Consider the following 15,641-nt stretch of genomic DNA (forward strand, 5'->3'; position numbering starts at 1 on the left):
GGGGAGTAAAGAGTGCAGTAGGGTCAAGGAAGTAAGCATTTACAAAAATCAGGGAAGGAGGGTGGGTTCCTGGGAAGGCCAAATGGGTTTGCTGCGGGGGCCTTTGAATTTTGCTGCATTCTTGAATTTTCTTAGGCATTTTGAGGGGGTTAGGGCTATCCTAGGGATGCAGTCATGAGCTATTAGAAACTTAGTATTTAAAGGGAGCCTTAATGGTTGGAGTTTGGACAGAGAGGATCTTGTCAGTGTTCTTGTTCAAGAGACATTCTTCTTCCCTAATAATAGAAGTCCATTTTCTGTTCCATAGCCTTTTGTTTGTGAAGGACTAGCTGAACTAGGATGAAGATATTTGCTGTATGGTGTAAATGATCAGGTATTTAATGAGAGGCATTTCTGTGAAAATAGGAAAATAAAGGTTAATGGTTGGAGTTGACCTCTAAACCCAGCTTTTTTTTTGGGGGGGGGGTATCAGGAATTGAACTGAAGGGCGCTTAACCACTGAGCCACATCCCCAGCCCTGTTTTATTTATTTTTTTTTATTTTGAGACAATGTCTCACTAAGTTATTTAGGGCCTCATTGGGTTGCTGAGTCTGGCTTTGAACTTGCCATTCTTCTGCCTTAGCCTCCTAAATTGCTGGGATTACAGGTGTGTGCCTAATCCCAGTTTTTGAGACTAGCGGGCAGTAATTTCTGGGTGTCTGACTCTTAAGTGTCTTTAAAAAAAATTTTTTTTTACTTGTTGATGGACCTTTATTTAATTAATTTATTTATATACAGTGCTGAGAATTGAACACAGTGCCTCACATGCTAGGCAAGTGCTGTACCGCTGAGCCACAACTCCAGTGCCTCTTAACTTTCTTTTTAAGTGGTAGAATGTGGACAGCAGTAGCAACTTCATGGATTGCCCAGATTTTGAAGTCCGAATGTGTGTGGTGAAGGCATAGACATCAATGTCAGCATTGTACTTATTTTTTGGAGCAGAGTATGAAACTTGTAGGAGTTGGAGAGGACTTCGTGGCTCATGTGGCAGCAGCTCTAGGCATGATGGTTGCACATAGACTATTTAGTGTGGGATGAGTTCTTTGAAGTCTATATCAAATTGTCTGGCTTTAGCCTGCAGTGCTTTTTCAGATTCTGATAGGGTAGGACAGCCAGCTCCAGTCCCAGTAAAGATTCAGACTGTCAGGTTTTGTTCTCAGTGACAACAAGTCAGAATGGAAGAAGAAAAATCGAAAACAACATTTTGGTGCTCTGTAGCCAAATATTGAAGGAAAGTGTATCTGTGTTGAGAGCCACAGCCGAGTCAGAATGACGCCTGGCATATTGCCAGAGGGAATGGTTGAAAGGTGAAGCCAGCGAACCATTGAGATGATGATTTGAGTTAAGCTGTATATAATTGCTGTGATGCTGGATTGATTGAGTTGTATATGGACCCTGCTCTGGGAATTGGCGGCTCCGGGAATCTGCCAAGATCACCCGCTACTTTGGAGTTCCCGGGCAGTTCTCGTGGGGGTTCGGAGAGATTGGACGGAGCCCGGTGGAGGGAGTGCCTTCCTGTGTGGTGTGTGCAGTGCCGGTAAGAGTTAGATTGGATTGGACGGAGCCCGGTGGAGGGAGTGCCTTCCTGTGTGGTGTGTGCAGTGCCGGTAAGAGTTGGGGAATAAAGAGTTGCTGTTTGAATCTACAAGGCTTTGTGGCGGCTCGGTTATTTGTGCCCAGCCAGACTGCAGCATATCTGAGTATTTGAGGGCTGGCAAAATGAATAAGAAATCAAAGTCCAACCCAATTTATAGGTACATCATAAAAAAATCAGAATCTAATAATCTATAAAGGTATATTATACTTCTCCATCAAACATAAAAATAGCTGGGCGCAGTGGCGCATGCCCGCAATCCCAGTGGCTTGAGAGGCTGAGGCAGGAAGATCACAAGTTCAAAGCCATTCTCAGTAACAGCGAGGCACTAGGCAACTCATCAAGACCCTGTCTCTTGGGGCTAGGGATGTGGCTCAAGCGGTAACACGCCCGCCTGGCATGCGTGGGGCGCTGGGTTCGATCCTCAGCACCACATAAAAATAAAATAAAGATGTTGTGTCCACCGAAAACTGAAAAATAAATATTAAAAAATTCTCTCTCTCTCTCTCTCTAAAAAAAAAAAAAAAAAAAAAAGACCCTGTCTCTAAATAAAATACAAAGTAGGGTTGGGGAGATGCCTCAGTGTTTGAGTACCCCTGAGTTCAATCCCTGGTAAACCAACTTAAGAATAACCTCTTTTTAAAATTTTTTAATTAATTAATTTATTTTAATTAAGTATATATGACAGCAGAATGCATTTTGATTCATTGTACATAATTGCAGCACAAATTTTTATTTCTCTGGTTGTACATGATGAAGTGTCACACCATATGTACCTAGGGTAATGATGTCCAACTCATTCTACCATCTTTCCTGCTCTCATGCCCTCTCCCCTTTGCCAAATCACAGTTCCTCCATTTCTCCCCCACCCCCCACAATTATGGATCAGCATCCACTTATCAGATGCTACCTTTGGTTTTTTGGGATTGGCTTTCTTCGCTTAGCATGATATTCTCCAACTCTATCCATTTACCTGCAAATGCCATAATTTTATTCTCTTTTAATGCTAAGTAATATTCCACTCTTTCTTTGTCCATTCATTTATTGAAAGACATCTAGGTTGGTTCTATTGTGAATTGAGCTGCTGTAAACATTGATGTGGCTGCATTATTATAGTATGCTGATTTTAAGTCCTTTGGTTATAGACTGAGGAGTGGGGTAGCTGGGTCAAATAGTGGTCCCATTCCAAGTTTTCTATGGAATCTCCATACTACTTTCCAGATTGGTTGCACCAATTTGCAGTCCCACCAGTAATATATGAGTGTGCCTTTTCCCCCACATCCTTGTCAACATTTATTGTTGTTTGTATTCTTGATAACTGCCATTCTGACTGGTGTGAGAGGAAATCTTAGAATAGGTTTGATTTGCATTTCTTTAATTAATAGAGATGTTGAACAAAAAATAACCTCTTTTTGAGCAAAGATAATGAAAGCACTTTTTTTTTTCCTGTGCTGGGGATTGAACTCAGATCCTTGAGCATGCTAGACAAGTGCTCTACCACTGAGCTAAGCCCCCATCCCAGAGAAAGGCTGTGTGTGTGTGTGTGTGTGTGTGTGTGTGTGTGTGTGTTTGCTGGTGGTGAAGATTCACAGCCTCATGCATGCTAATCATGCACTTTTCTGCTGAGCTACACCTCCAGTCCCTATACCTAATTTTTGTTTTGACCCCAAGTATCATGACCCCATGAGATTCTCAGCTGGAATTCTGGAGACCCTGTCCCAGCCCAGTGGCATGGTCTCAAAGTGATACCATCAGAAGCCTGTGCCTCAGAGTTGCCTTCAGAGGCCTTTCCGTGGTATTGGAGACGAAGCACTTTGGCCTGTAATTGATTGCAAGAGCTTTTAAGAAAGCATCAGAGTAAAACAGCTATTTGTGATGATTAAAGAACATGAGGTGATTAAAGGTTTAATAAGAGTTCTTTACAAAATAATGCGTGGGTTCCAGTTTTTGCCCTTGTTCTACTTTGGTGCCACCCTAGAGACTGTGTACCTACTTAGCTTTTTCTTTTCTTCAGGGGGCTGGAGATGTGGCTCAGCGGTAGCGCGCTCGCCTGGCATGCGTGCGGCCCGGGTTCGATCCTCAGCACCACATACCAACAAAGATGTTGTGTCCGCCGAGAACTAAAAAATAAATATTAAAAATTCAAAAAAAAAAAAAAACAAAATAATGCAAAATTGTTTTTGTGACCCCCCCCAACTTTTAAAATAATGATTATAATTATGAATGTGTGACTGCTAACATTATATGAAGACATATAATGGGCATTGACAAATTACTAGGGACTTCACCCAATTTCTGAAGTCCTTAAATTAACTTTTACCTATACAAATATAACTTGAGAAAGGTTAAACAGAATTTTTTTTTTTCCTTTTGCAGTGCTAAGGATTTAACTCATGGCCTCATAAACTTTACCACTGAGCTATATCCTCAGCCCTAACTTAGTTAGTATTTAATTGAAATGACATTGAAATCATTGAGATTATTGTGACACGGATGGAGAGTATAGCTCAGTTGTAGAGCTTGGCTGACTTGAACTGAAGCAGGGAATTCCATCTGCCATACCAGTAAAATAATTAAAGATAAAAGTAAATATAAGCAATAACAAGACAGTGAAAGATTAACTCTTTTAACTTGAGAAGACGAGATTTTAGATAACCAGGATACAATAATGATTGCATGAAACCCAGGAACTTATTTTGATATGATAAAGAATCCTTATTATATTCTAGGCATTTTGTTGAAAAAGTACCGAAAACTGAGATGGTGGTGCCTACCTATAATCCTAGAGATTTAGGAGACTGAGACAGGAGGGTCTCAAGTTTGAGGCCAGCCTCAGCAAATTGGCATAGGCCCTGTCTCAAAAACAAAACAAAAAGGGATAGGGATATAGCTCAAAAAAAGTGCCCCTAGGTTCAATCTCAGTACCAAAAAACAAAAACAAAAATACGGGGCTGGGGCGGTAGCTCAGTGCATAGCGCTTGCCTACCGTGCATGAGGCACTGGGTTCGATCCTCAACACCACATAAAAAAAAAAATAATCAAATAAAATAAAGGCATTCTGTCCATCTACAACTACAAAAAAATAAAAAAAAAATGTAGGTGCTAGGGGCTGAGGTGAATAGGGGTGTAGTTTAGGATAGAACACTTGGCTAGCATGCTTAAGGCCCAGGGTTTAATCCATAGCATGGTTTAAAAAAAAAAAAATGCAGGGAATGTTTTGTTTTGTTTTGGTACTGGGGATTGAACCCAGAGGCGCTTAGCCGCTGAACTACATGCCCAGCCCTTTAAAATTTTTGAGATAGGGTCTCACTAAATTGCTGAGGCTATCCTGGAACTTGTGATTCTCCTGTCTTGGCCTCCTGAGTTTCTGGGTTACAGGCATATGCTACCACACCCAACAACTTTGTTTTATGTATTTATTTTAAGATTTTTTTTTTTTAAAGATTGAGACAATCTTTGTTTATTTTTATGTGGTGCTGAGGCTCGAACCCAGGGCCTCACATTTGTGAGGCAAGCGCTTTACCATTGAGCTATAACCCCAGCCCCAACTTTGTTGTTTATTTATTTTTTTAATTTTAAAAATTAATTAAAAAACAAAAGACCAAGTTAAAAAAAAGATAAAAGATAAAAAAGATAAAAAGAGATCAAGTTACTGTGCAGTTGGAACACAGACAGAAGAAAGGTTAACACTTTTGAAAAGGACACTGCGAAACTGAGCACTCAGCATAAATTCACCATGTCTAAAATGACTGCACACTTAAAACATGCAGAGAAGAAATAAAAGTGTACCCAGTAACAGGAGAAAAATCAAGCAATGGAAAAAGACACATAAATGGCAAAGAAAATGGAATTAATAGACAAGGACATTAAGAGAGCTTGCTCGTTATGTTCAGGTATTTAAGAGAAAATAACCATAGTAAGAATTAGAAAGAAAATAAGAAAAAGAATATATCAAATAAAGAACAGGGATGACTCATTGGATAGGTTTAAAACAAAATAGACCTTGTAGACATTTACTTAAACTTGCAACTTTGTTGTTTTAACAGAGAGAAAAACACACTGTAGTTTTTAGATCAGTACACTGTTGATAGTAAAGCTCATTTTAAAAAACTTTATATATAAATCCCCTTAATCCTAGCCTGCTTTGAGCTTGAAACATTTTCTGCAAACCTACAACTTTCTGTATCCATTCAGGATTTTTCCTATAATTTCCCTCTTTCTTATTTTACTTTTAGACAAAATTTTTTTCTTCCCTGTAACAAAAACACATTCTACATTCTTGGCATACTTTTCATGTAAAAACACATCCTGTTTTCCACCAATATTTGCACATTTGTTTGCCTTTGCTTTTTTTTACACTATGTTTTTATATCTTTATTTTATTTATTTATTTTTATGTGGCACTGAGAATTAAACCTAGTGCCTCACAAGTGCTAGGCAAGTGCTCTATTACTGAGCTACAACTGCAGCTCTGTTCCTAGTAGTTTTGTCAGTGTGTGTGTGTGTGTTTATATATAATTTATTTTTTTCAGTGATGGTCTGGGAATAAAACCCAGGACCTCACACATGCTAGGCAAGCACTCTGCCAATGAACTACCCCCATCCCATAATTTTTAACCATTAGTAACTTGTACCTTACAGAGAAATCTAGGAAGTAGACTATTGTGAATGTATTATATACAAGTATCAGTAGTAGATTAGCACATTTTATGAATAAGAGACTGAAAACACAGTTCTTATCCCCAGTAATTAGGACAAGGTTTTGAGAAAAAAGGAAAAAGAAGTTTTGTTGGTTTGCTAGCAAATAAGAAGGCAGCAGACTCCTGTCTTGGAGGTTATTGCAGTTCTGTCAGGGGGAGTAGAGGGCTTTTAAACAGGGGATACATAGGCTAAATTCCAGGTGTGCATATCAGCAGTTGTAATTCACATCCATATGTAGCCTTGAGAGATAGCCATTTCTTACATCCATTGGTACCACCTCCCTAGTCTCCATTTCTTCATTCCTGTGGTCAGTGAGCCAGAAGAAGTACAGATAACTTGGCCTAGGATAGAAGGAATGTTAATCTTGCTTCCCCTGAAGTTAGGGGGAAGAAGAAGGGAAAAAAAAAAAAAAGTCAGTTTTAAAATAAGCCACCATGGGGCTGGGGATGTGGCTCAAGCGGTAGCGCGCTCGCCTGGCATGCGTGCGGCCCGGGTTCGATCCTCAGCATCACATACCAACAAAGATGTTGTGTCCGCCGATAACTAAAAAATAAATATTAAAAAATTCAAAAAAAAATAAATAAAATAAAATAAAATAAGCCACCATGGTCAAACATGTTACATGAAAGGGACTGCTGTTACAAATAAATGATCTTATATAACATCTAGAGGCATTGCTTTTTATAGTATAACTTTTTGTAGTCATGGTACTGGGAATTAAACCCAGGAGTGCTGTCACCGATCTATACCCCCAGTCCTTTTATTTTGAGATAAGTTCTCTCAGAGTTTCCAAGATTAGCTTCAAACTTATATTCCTCCTGCCTCGGCCTCCTCAGTAGCTAGGATAATATGTGTGCATTACTGTGTCTGGTTGTCTAGGCACTTTTTTTTTTTTTTTTTTGCGGTGCTGGGGATTGAATCCAGAGCCTTGTGCATGTGAGGCAAGCACTCTACCAACTGAGCTATATCCCCAGTTCCAGCATTTTTTTTTTAATGCAGAAAGCACGTTAGTTCTTCTTGAGCTTATTAATAGACCCAAATATCTAACTCCTCTGTATCATGTAACAAGAAACTAGGGCTGGGGGTGGAGCTCAGTGGTAGAATGCTTGCCTAGTGTGTTCAAAGCCCTGGTTTCCAGAGAGGCAAAAAAGCCAAAAGCATATACCTAGGCTTAATAATGTTTCAGCACTCTTTCTTCCTCTTCTTCCTCTTCCTTCTCTTCCTCCTCTTCTTCCTCTTCCTCTTCCTCTTCTTCCTCTTCCTCCTCTTCCTCCTCTTCTTCCTCTTCCTCCTCTTCCTCTTCTTCCTCCTCTTCTTCTTCCTCCTCCTCCTCCTCCTCCTCCTCCTCCCCCTCCTCCCCCTCCTCCTCCCCCCCCCCCCGTAAGTGTTTAATTGAAACCTATATTTGTAGTTCCTAAAATGCTGATCCACAGACCACTGTTTTCTTACACACATATACCAGTGAGAACAAAAGGTGGAGAGAGTCACTGCCATCCCTGTGAAGGGAACGGTGCCTTCTCCAACATTCCTTGAAAATACACATTTGACAATCCTCACACCTCAGCACAGGTGGCAATGTAATAAGTACACTAGCTGGTTCTGTTTTCCCCAGTACTAGTGAATGTCCACAAACTGCCTTTTATAGGCTTTCTCTTTTTTGGACTTCTCCAATGCTTTGTCCATTGTTTTCTCATTTTCCCCCCGACACTTGGGACAGTAGCACTTGCCCTTTGGTTTATGATTGAGTCCCACGTATGAGAAGTGGAACCATTTGATGGGGCACTCGTCATTCTCCATAAGAGACCTGATTGCACAGACAGTACGTGGGCTTATTTGGGTCGATGGGAAGGTCTGCAGGGGATGCTTCCCTCTCTGCTTTGGCCTTAGAGCGTTTTTTCTTCTTCGAGGTCTTTGCTTTCTTCTCCTTGGGTGTTCCTGAGGTGATGTCATCATGGCCATGATTATTAGATGCATTTTCTCGATTGTTATTGTTGCGCTGCCTCTGGGACGTTTGTTATTCGGCTTTTCTGCCTGCGTGATTGTCTCATTCTTTGACTTATCTTGGCCAGCTTTGCCGCTGTTGCCAGTGGTGTCATTGATTTCCTGATGTGTTTCAAAGAGTTCCACATGATATCCACTTGTCTGGTCCGGTTCTCCACCAGCTCCACCATCTGACTCACAATCTGAATCTTCACATCGCCCAGTTCCTGGCTCCGAATCAGGGCTCTCTGGATGCAGTGTAACACACTGGGCACCATCTGTCTCTCATTTAAACTTCTCCTGATATTCGTCTAATTCCTTCAGGATTTCAAGCACAGGCTGACAAGGAGGTTAGACTTGCAACAAGTTTTAAAGGAAAGGCTTGGTTTAGTGTCCTGGGGCTCTGGCGACACCTCAACACCCACGGCCGGCTCGCTGCAGAGACAGATGCAGGAGGGCAGGGTGGCGCTAGGCGGTGTAGGGCGCGCACGTTATGCGGAGGTCGGCGGGGTAAGTTCTACCATCAGGCACAGACAACAGCTTTCCTGGGTGACACAGACAGAATCCCAGAACTCGAGGCCCTAAGACCCCAAACTCGCTGTCGCTGCCTCTCCTTCAGGTTCCTGAGACCCCTGGGTCGGGCAGGCTTGTCGCCTCTCGGGCACCATCCTCAAAGCTGGATCCCCAGGAACACACCCCTCGGTCACTCGTGATTCTGGGTCACGCGCGCCGCACCCTTGGCTCTGCAGAGGCAGCGCGAGCCACAGGGAGGAGCCACAGGGACTGGGCGGACGGCCAGACCCAGCGCCAAGGAGCCGTAGGCTGCCATTGCACCGTGCCCAGAAGTGCTTTTTCTTCTTTTAAAAATTATTTAGGGGGCTGGGGATGTGGCTCAGGCGGTAGCTCGCTCGCCTGGCATGCGTGCAGCCGGGTTGGATCCTCAGCACCACATACAAACAAAATGTTGTGTCCGCGGAGAACTGAAAAATAAATATTAAAATTTTAAAAAAATTATTTAGGGCTGAGTGCAATGGCACATGCCTGTAATCCCAGTGACTTGGGAGGCTGAGGCAGGAAGATTGTAAATTCAAGGCCATCCTCAGCAGTTTAGTGAGACCCTGTCTCAAAATTTAAAAAAAAAAAAAGGGCTTGGGGTGTAGCACAGTAGCTCAGTGGAAGAATGTCCCTGGGTTCAATCTCTAGTACCACCAATAAATAAATAAATAAATAATGTAGGCAATGGAGGTATAACTCAGTAGTGGAGCAAGTGCTTAGCTTGCAGGAAACCCTGAATTAATTCCCAGCACTAAAATGTATGAATTATGATATGTTAAGAGCATTGTAACGTTTTTGAGCAACCAATAATAAAAAAAAAAATTCCCAGCACCAAATAAAAAAGAAATTAGCTATTCAATGAATATCTATTATGTAACTATTTTAGTATAATGCTAAGTTTATAAGTTATAAAAAAGATTTTTGAAACTTTTAGGCAGATATAAAACACAATTTACAAAACATAAAATCAATAATTTATGTGAAAAATTGTTCTCTCCTCCATTTTGTATTTTTATTTTGGCTTTTTTTGTGGGGGGGAGGCATAATAAGTGTTGAACTTAGATGTGCTTTGCCACTGAGCTGCATCCCCTGCCACAGTCTGGCTGGGCACAATTCAGGAGCCACTTGAACATGCCAAACCACCGCAGCTCCAGGAAAACCTTCAGAGCCCCCCACCGTGGGCTTCCCACAAGCCTCTCTACCTCCCCCACTCCTTTTGCTCTTGAGGCCGATTGGCTGGGTCGCATGGGCGGAGCCAAAAAGTCCCCCAATGAGCAGCTCAGTGGTCTGAAAGGGCGGGGAAACAACCTAATGAGCATCACCGCAGAGGAGCCAATCAGTTGGCAGCTAGAAGTTTGCTGGGGCCTCTGTAAGCCAATCATCAGCTGGCAGCTGGAAGTTTGCTGGCAGCTGGAAGTTTGCTGGGGCCCCTTGGGCTGTGGCTCTCAACAATCCCCAGACTTTTTTATTTTTTATTTTGAGACAGGGTCTCACTAAGTTGCTGAGGCTGGCCTCGAACTTGGGATTCTCTTGCTTTAGCTTCCCAAGTCACTGGGATTATAGGCATGTGCCTCTGTGCCTGGTCATATGTTTCTGATAGATGGAATAAATTAGGGGTTATCTGCTTAATGTGAGGCTAAAGCCTTCCGCCAGTATTTATAGAGAAAAACTTTCTTTGCCCTGATATATAATCTTATGGAGGCCATGGTCTAAATATCTATTTCTAATTAGTTTTTCAATTTTGTTTTTTTGGTGCTAGGGATTGAACCCAGGCATGCTAAGCATGCAATATACTACTGAATTACACCTCTACCCTTCCAGGGAGTGTTTTTTCTTGTTCAGCTTCAAGTGGTTGCTTTTGGGGAACCCTGTGTTCCTTGAGAGCCACTGTTGGAGAAAGGGGCCTAAAGTTTCAGGGAGTATCCAGAGTTGAGGAACTGGAATGGGAAATGAAAGATTAGAACAGAGGGGTACAAGGGATGGAGGCTTGAAAGAGGATATATCAAATGATGTAAGGAAGCCAAAAGGAAGATAGAAGGTGGTAGGAGGAGGAAGGAGAGAGCTGGGGATGTAGTTCCGTGGTAGAGCATGAATGAGACCCTTGGTTCAATTCCCAACCACTCCCTCTGAAAAAGAGGAACAGGAGGAGCAGGGATAACAGAAAGGAGGAGCCAGTTAGGGGAAATCTTGTTTCCCCAAAAAGCCATTGATGTTCCAGATTAACCTTGGTAGTGATGTCAGCAAGAAGAAGATAGATTATTTCTGGTAGTTTTATTTTTTATTTTCATATATTGATTAGAAGTAGTGACAGAACATACAGAGGCTCAAGTAGGAGTGTTTAGTCAGCCAAGAAGTTCCCATGGGAGGAGTAGTAAGAAATGCTTCCAAGGATGGGGGAGGGAGGATCTTCCAGCCCTGGGTAAATTAGCACTTGAAACCAAGAGCATTTTCAGCCCCAGTGCTTAGCAAAAAGTAGTTGCAGAAGTGGCGCACACCTGTAATCCCAGCGGATTGGGAGACTGAGGCAGGAGAATTGCAAATCCAAGGCCAGCCTCAGTAATTTGGCAGGGCCATAAACGACTTAGTGAGACCCTGTCTTAAAATAAAAAATGCTGGGGGTGTGGCTAAGTGGTAATGTGCCCCTGGGTTCAATCCTTGGTACCAAAATAAATTAATAAGAAGTGCAGTTGTTCTCAGCCATATGGCATCAGACATTTGTTTGGAGCCTTGGACTAGGAGGGGGACCTCACCATGGACTGCCCAATTGAGCAAGCAAACCTGAGGTGGCACATAAGTTTTTGAGCATGCTCTGACAGTCCAGTGGTCCTGATCTAGATCAGAGTCCTGATTCTGGTTGAAGAGGTAAGGACAGAAAGTATTTGGTGACTACTAATGGTAGGGGAAAGAGCTAGGCTTCATTCTGACCCTGGCAGAAGCAACTAGCATTTTAAAGAGAGAATTAAGGAGTAGGAAGGAGGAATGTGAGGTGCTTGAACAAAAGTAGAAATCGACTAAAGAACGGAAGGATGATTGAGCACCATGGCAAACAGTTGTAATCCCAGCCACTCAGGAGGCTGAGGCACAAAGATTACAAATTTGAGGCCAGCCTGGGCAATTTATGAGACCCTGTCTAAAAATAAAAAAGGGCTGGAGGTATAGCTCAGTGGTAGAGCACCCCTAGTTTCATTCCCTGTTTTAGTCAGCTTTTTTGCTGCTGTGACTAAAAGACCTGACGAGAACAACTTTAGAGGAGGAAAAGTTTTCAGAGGTCTCAATTCATAGAAGGCTGACTTCATTCCTTGGGCTTGAGGTGAGGCAGAACAACATAGCGGAAGAGTTTGGCAGAGGGAAGCGACATGCATGATGATTAGGAAGCCGAGAGAGAATCTATTCACCAGATATAAAATATATACTCCAAAGGCATGCCCCCAATGACCCACCTCCTTCAGCCATACTCTACCCACCTTCAATTACTGCTCAATTAATCCCCTCAGGGATTGGGTTAAGGCTCTCATAGCCTAATATTTCTCCTCTAAACCTTCTTGCATTTTCTCACGTATGAGCTTTTGGGGGACACCTCGCATCCAAATCATAACAATCCCCAACACCACACACACACACACACACACACATACACAATAGAGAAAAGAAAAAAAAGGGTTTATTTTATTTTTTGTTGGTCCATGGAAAACACATCTGGGTTTGCTACTCTAGTTTATGAAGTTACACTCCTGGGTGGGGGTGTAGCTAAGTGGTAGAGTGCTTGCTTAGCATGTGTGAGGCCCTGGGTTAAATCCCCATCATTGCAAAGAAAATAAATAAAAAGACAAGAAAAAGAAAGATTCCTACACTCCCACAGAAGCTGGGAAACAGGGGGCTCTGTTTCAGGTGTTGGCTACAATAGACTGCTTATGTTCTCAGGCATTCACTTTGAGGAGGCCTAGAATCATCCTAGGGACATGACCATGAGCTGTTAGAAACTATGTTCAGGTTTGTTCACATCTGCATGGGCCAATATGATGGTTCAGAGGAGCCTGGCAGGAGTTTGCTAAGGGAGAAAATTTTTGTCAAGGTTATTGCAATGATGGGGCCTGGGGGAGAGAGGTGATAGTACTATCCAGTCTTTGAGGAATGGAATAAAGATGTCAGATTCAGATTTAGTGGGCTATTTCCAGTCCAGCCCAGAGCCCAGGGTAGCTGCTGGGGCATTGCTCATGGTGTTCAGGAAGTGCTAGAAACTTGAGTTTCCAGGCAGAGCAAACTTGTTGGTCTGTTGAGACTGGCCTATGGGGCACCTGGCTGACCTGGTCATCACCCCAACACATTCATCCAGGCTGTTTTTGCCTCGCCCTAGAAAGAGTCCCATCCTTTTGGTACTTTCCACATAAGGATCCTCCAGCCTAAGGCCTGTGCTTTCCTGGGAGCCAAGAAGACAGCCATGCTCCTAGCACATGAGCCTTGACCAGAGCGGCTGGCTCTGTTGTGGGGGTTTTCCAAGAAGTAGGTAGGTGCCAAGGCAGGTTCAGGTGTGACTGAAGAATACCTGTGAAGGATGGAAGGGCATGTTAGACCATGATGCAGGTCTGGCCATTCCAGTTCTGTTCCTATGGAGACCAGTTTTTATTTCGTTACGCAAGGTTATTATGGTTTCTGTTGCAACAACTTACCTCTGCTGTGGCTTGTGAGAGCAAGCACATGAACGAGTGAGCTACATTCCACGCCCATAGGGCTTTATTGACAAAATAGGCAGCAGGCAGGACCCTTACATGATACCCAGGACAGATTTGTTTTCTTAACTCAGGTGACAAAGACAAGAGGCCAAGTTCTCTGACTCCCTCTTCTTCCCTATTGGAGGGTGTGAGACAGTCATGGAAGGGGTCATTGTCCAGAGTTCTGCAAAAGAGAGAGGCCAGGCTCTCTGCTGCAAAGGCCTGGAGACCCTGCCACTATCTGGATTTAATAGGGTATTTTGCAGCCTTTTTATTTCTAGTCCCTTCCTTAGATACTCAGAGAGCCCAAGTAGAGTTAAGGGGTCAGCCCCTGGGTTCACAGATGTGAGCAGATTGCAGTTGGGTGGAGATTCAATGCTAGCCTCCCTGTGTCTTCACAGCCTGTTTAAGTGCTGCTCAGGGATGCCATGTGTAGCTGTACCTTGGCCATTCTTTAAGAACCTATAGTGGGGGTGGGGATGTGGCTCAAGCGGTAGAGTGCTTGCCTGGCATGCGTGCAGCCCGGGTTCGATCCTCAGCACCACATACAAACAAAGATGTGTGTCTGCCGAAAACTAAAAAATAAATTCTCATTCTCATTCTCTCTCTCTCTCTCTCTCTCTCTCTCTCTCTCTCTCTCTCCCTCCCTCTCCCTCTCCCTCTCCCTCTCTCTCTCTTTTTTAAAAATAAATAATAAAAAAAGAACCAATAATGGAATGTGCATGCCCATCATCCTAGCTTCTTGGGAGGCTGAGGCAGGGGAACCCCAAAAAGGAACCTATAATGGTGCCAGGTGTGCCATTAGCTTGGCTGGGGGTATAGCTCAGTGGTAGAATATTCCAGGGTTCAATCCCCATTACCAAAACAGACAAATAAACCTACATTGGCTGTCCCCTGGGATTATTGGGCCCTTGTCTCAGTCCCTTTTTATCTTGCAGGACCAGCCCCTCTAGTGCAGGGTTCATACCTGCTCCATTTTTTGCTAGGAGTTTCCAGCCCTGTTCGGCAAGCTCCAGGCAAGGCTCTCCCCAGTTTCCTTGGAGGACCTGTGTGCAGAGTGGGACTACCTCTGTCTTTCAGTGCTCACATGTCACCCTTTTCCCTGCCACTGTCCTGGTTGTCATCACACCTGTGGCTCTATACCCTCTGCATGAGGGCAGGACAAGGCATGCCTGAGCCAGTCATTCTTAGGGTACTGGTGGCTGTCATTGGTTGTGTTCAGGATTATAAAGTACTTCTCAAATGGCTAGTACTGCTGAAGACCCATTGCATCCATGTGTTGACCTGCTATGGAAAACGGGGAACATGCAGCCCTTTGAGTTCATTCTCAAGGAGGCTGACTATGGCCCTTTCTGACAACTGCCTGAGGTCACCTGTGCATGACCTGGACTTTTCTTCTTGTTGCTTCTGGTAGCTGCATGCGCCCAAGCACCATCTCATCCCTCCTTGAACTTCTGAATCAGGAAGACATGAGCAGAGCTGGTGCATCTGCTGCTCTTCAAACTGAGGTGGGGATGGAATGTGGCATAAGATTCCAGATCTTTGCAAATGAGTCAAAGTCACTTCCTAGTTATCTTTCATGATTTTTATAAAATGAGCCTATAAACCAGGTCATACAAGTAGTTTGTATTTTTATTTATTTATTTATTGTTTATTTATTTATTTATTTATTAGGTGTAGATGGACACAACACAATGCCTTTATTTTTATGTGGTGCTGAGGATCGAATCCGGGTCCCACCCGTGCTAGGCGAGTGCTCTACAATCCCAGCCCCAAGTAGTTTGTATTGTTAAAGAATTTTTGAGTCTTCATTCTACTGGTGCTTCCTTGAAGTATATTTGTGGAAAGGTAGTCTCCACCCAACTTTTCCTCTTTAAGGAAAGATGAAAGGGTATATAGCTCAGTTGTAGAGCCTTGCCTAGCAGGTATGAGGGCCTGGCTTCAGTCCCCAGCATGGCAATAATTAAATAATAAAAGAAAGATGAGAATACTGACCAGCTGACAAGTGATGAACTATCCGGCTATGAAGAACAAAAAGAGGCAGAGAAAAGCATGGGCTGCC

At 43.1% G+C, this 15,641-nt stretch overlaps 1 protein-coding gene and 1 pseudogene across 4 annotated transcripts in view; one reads left to right on the plus strand and one right to left on the minus strand.

Annotated features, from left to right (window-relative positions):
- The window catches only part of Comt (catechol-O-methyltransferase), a 34,406-nt gene that overhangs the window by 1,085 nt on the left and 17,680 nt on the right, over positions 1-15,641 (plus strand). The window contains exon 2 of one of the 4 annotated variants that reach the window (XM_026401648.2): positions 14,283-14,372. The exons of 2 other annotated variants lie outside the window; for them this stretch is intronic. The gene's annotated coding sequence lies outside the window, so the exon portion shown is untranslated. Of the gene's footprint in view, positions 1-8,642; positions 8,666-14,282; positions 14,373-15,641 lie in introns of those variants that run through there. One more of the 4 variants, XM_026401650.2, reaches the window with a different exon arrangement.
- LOC113191795 (inhibitor of growth protein 1 pseudogene) lies at positions 7,756-8,657 on the minus strand (annotated as a pseudogene).

Source organism: Urocitellus parryii, chromosome 3, assembly GCF_045843805.1.
Source record: "Urocitellus parryii isolate mUroPar1 chromosome 3, mUroPar1.hap1, whole genome shotgun sequence".
Taxonomy (NCBI): Eukaryota; Metazoa; Chordata; class Mammalia; order Rodentia; family Sciuridae; genus Urocitellus; species Urocitellus parryii.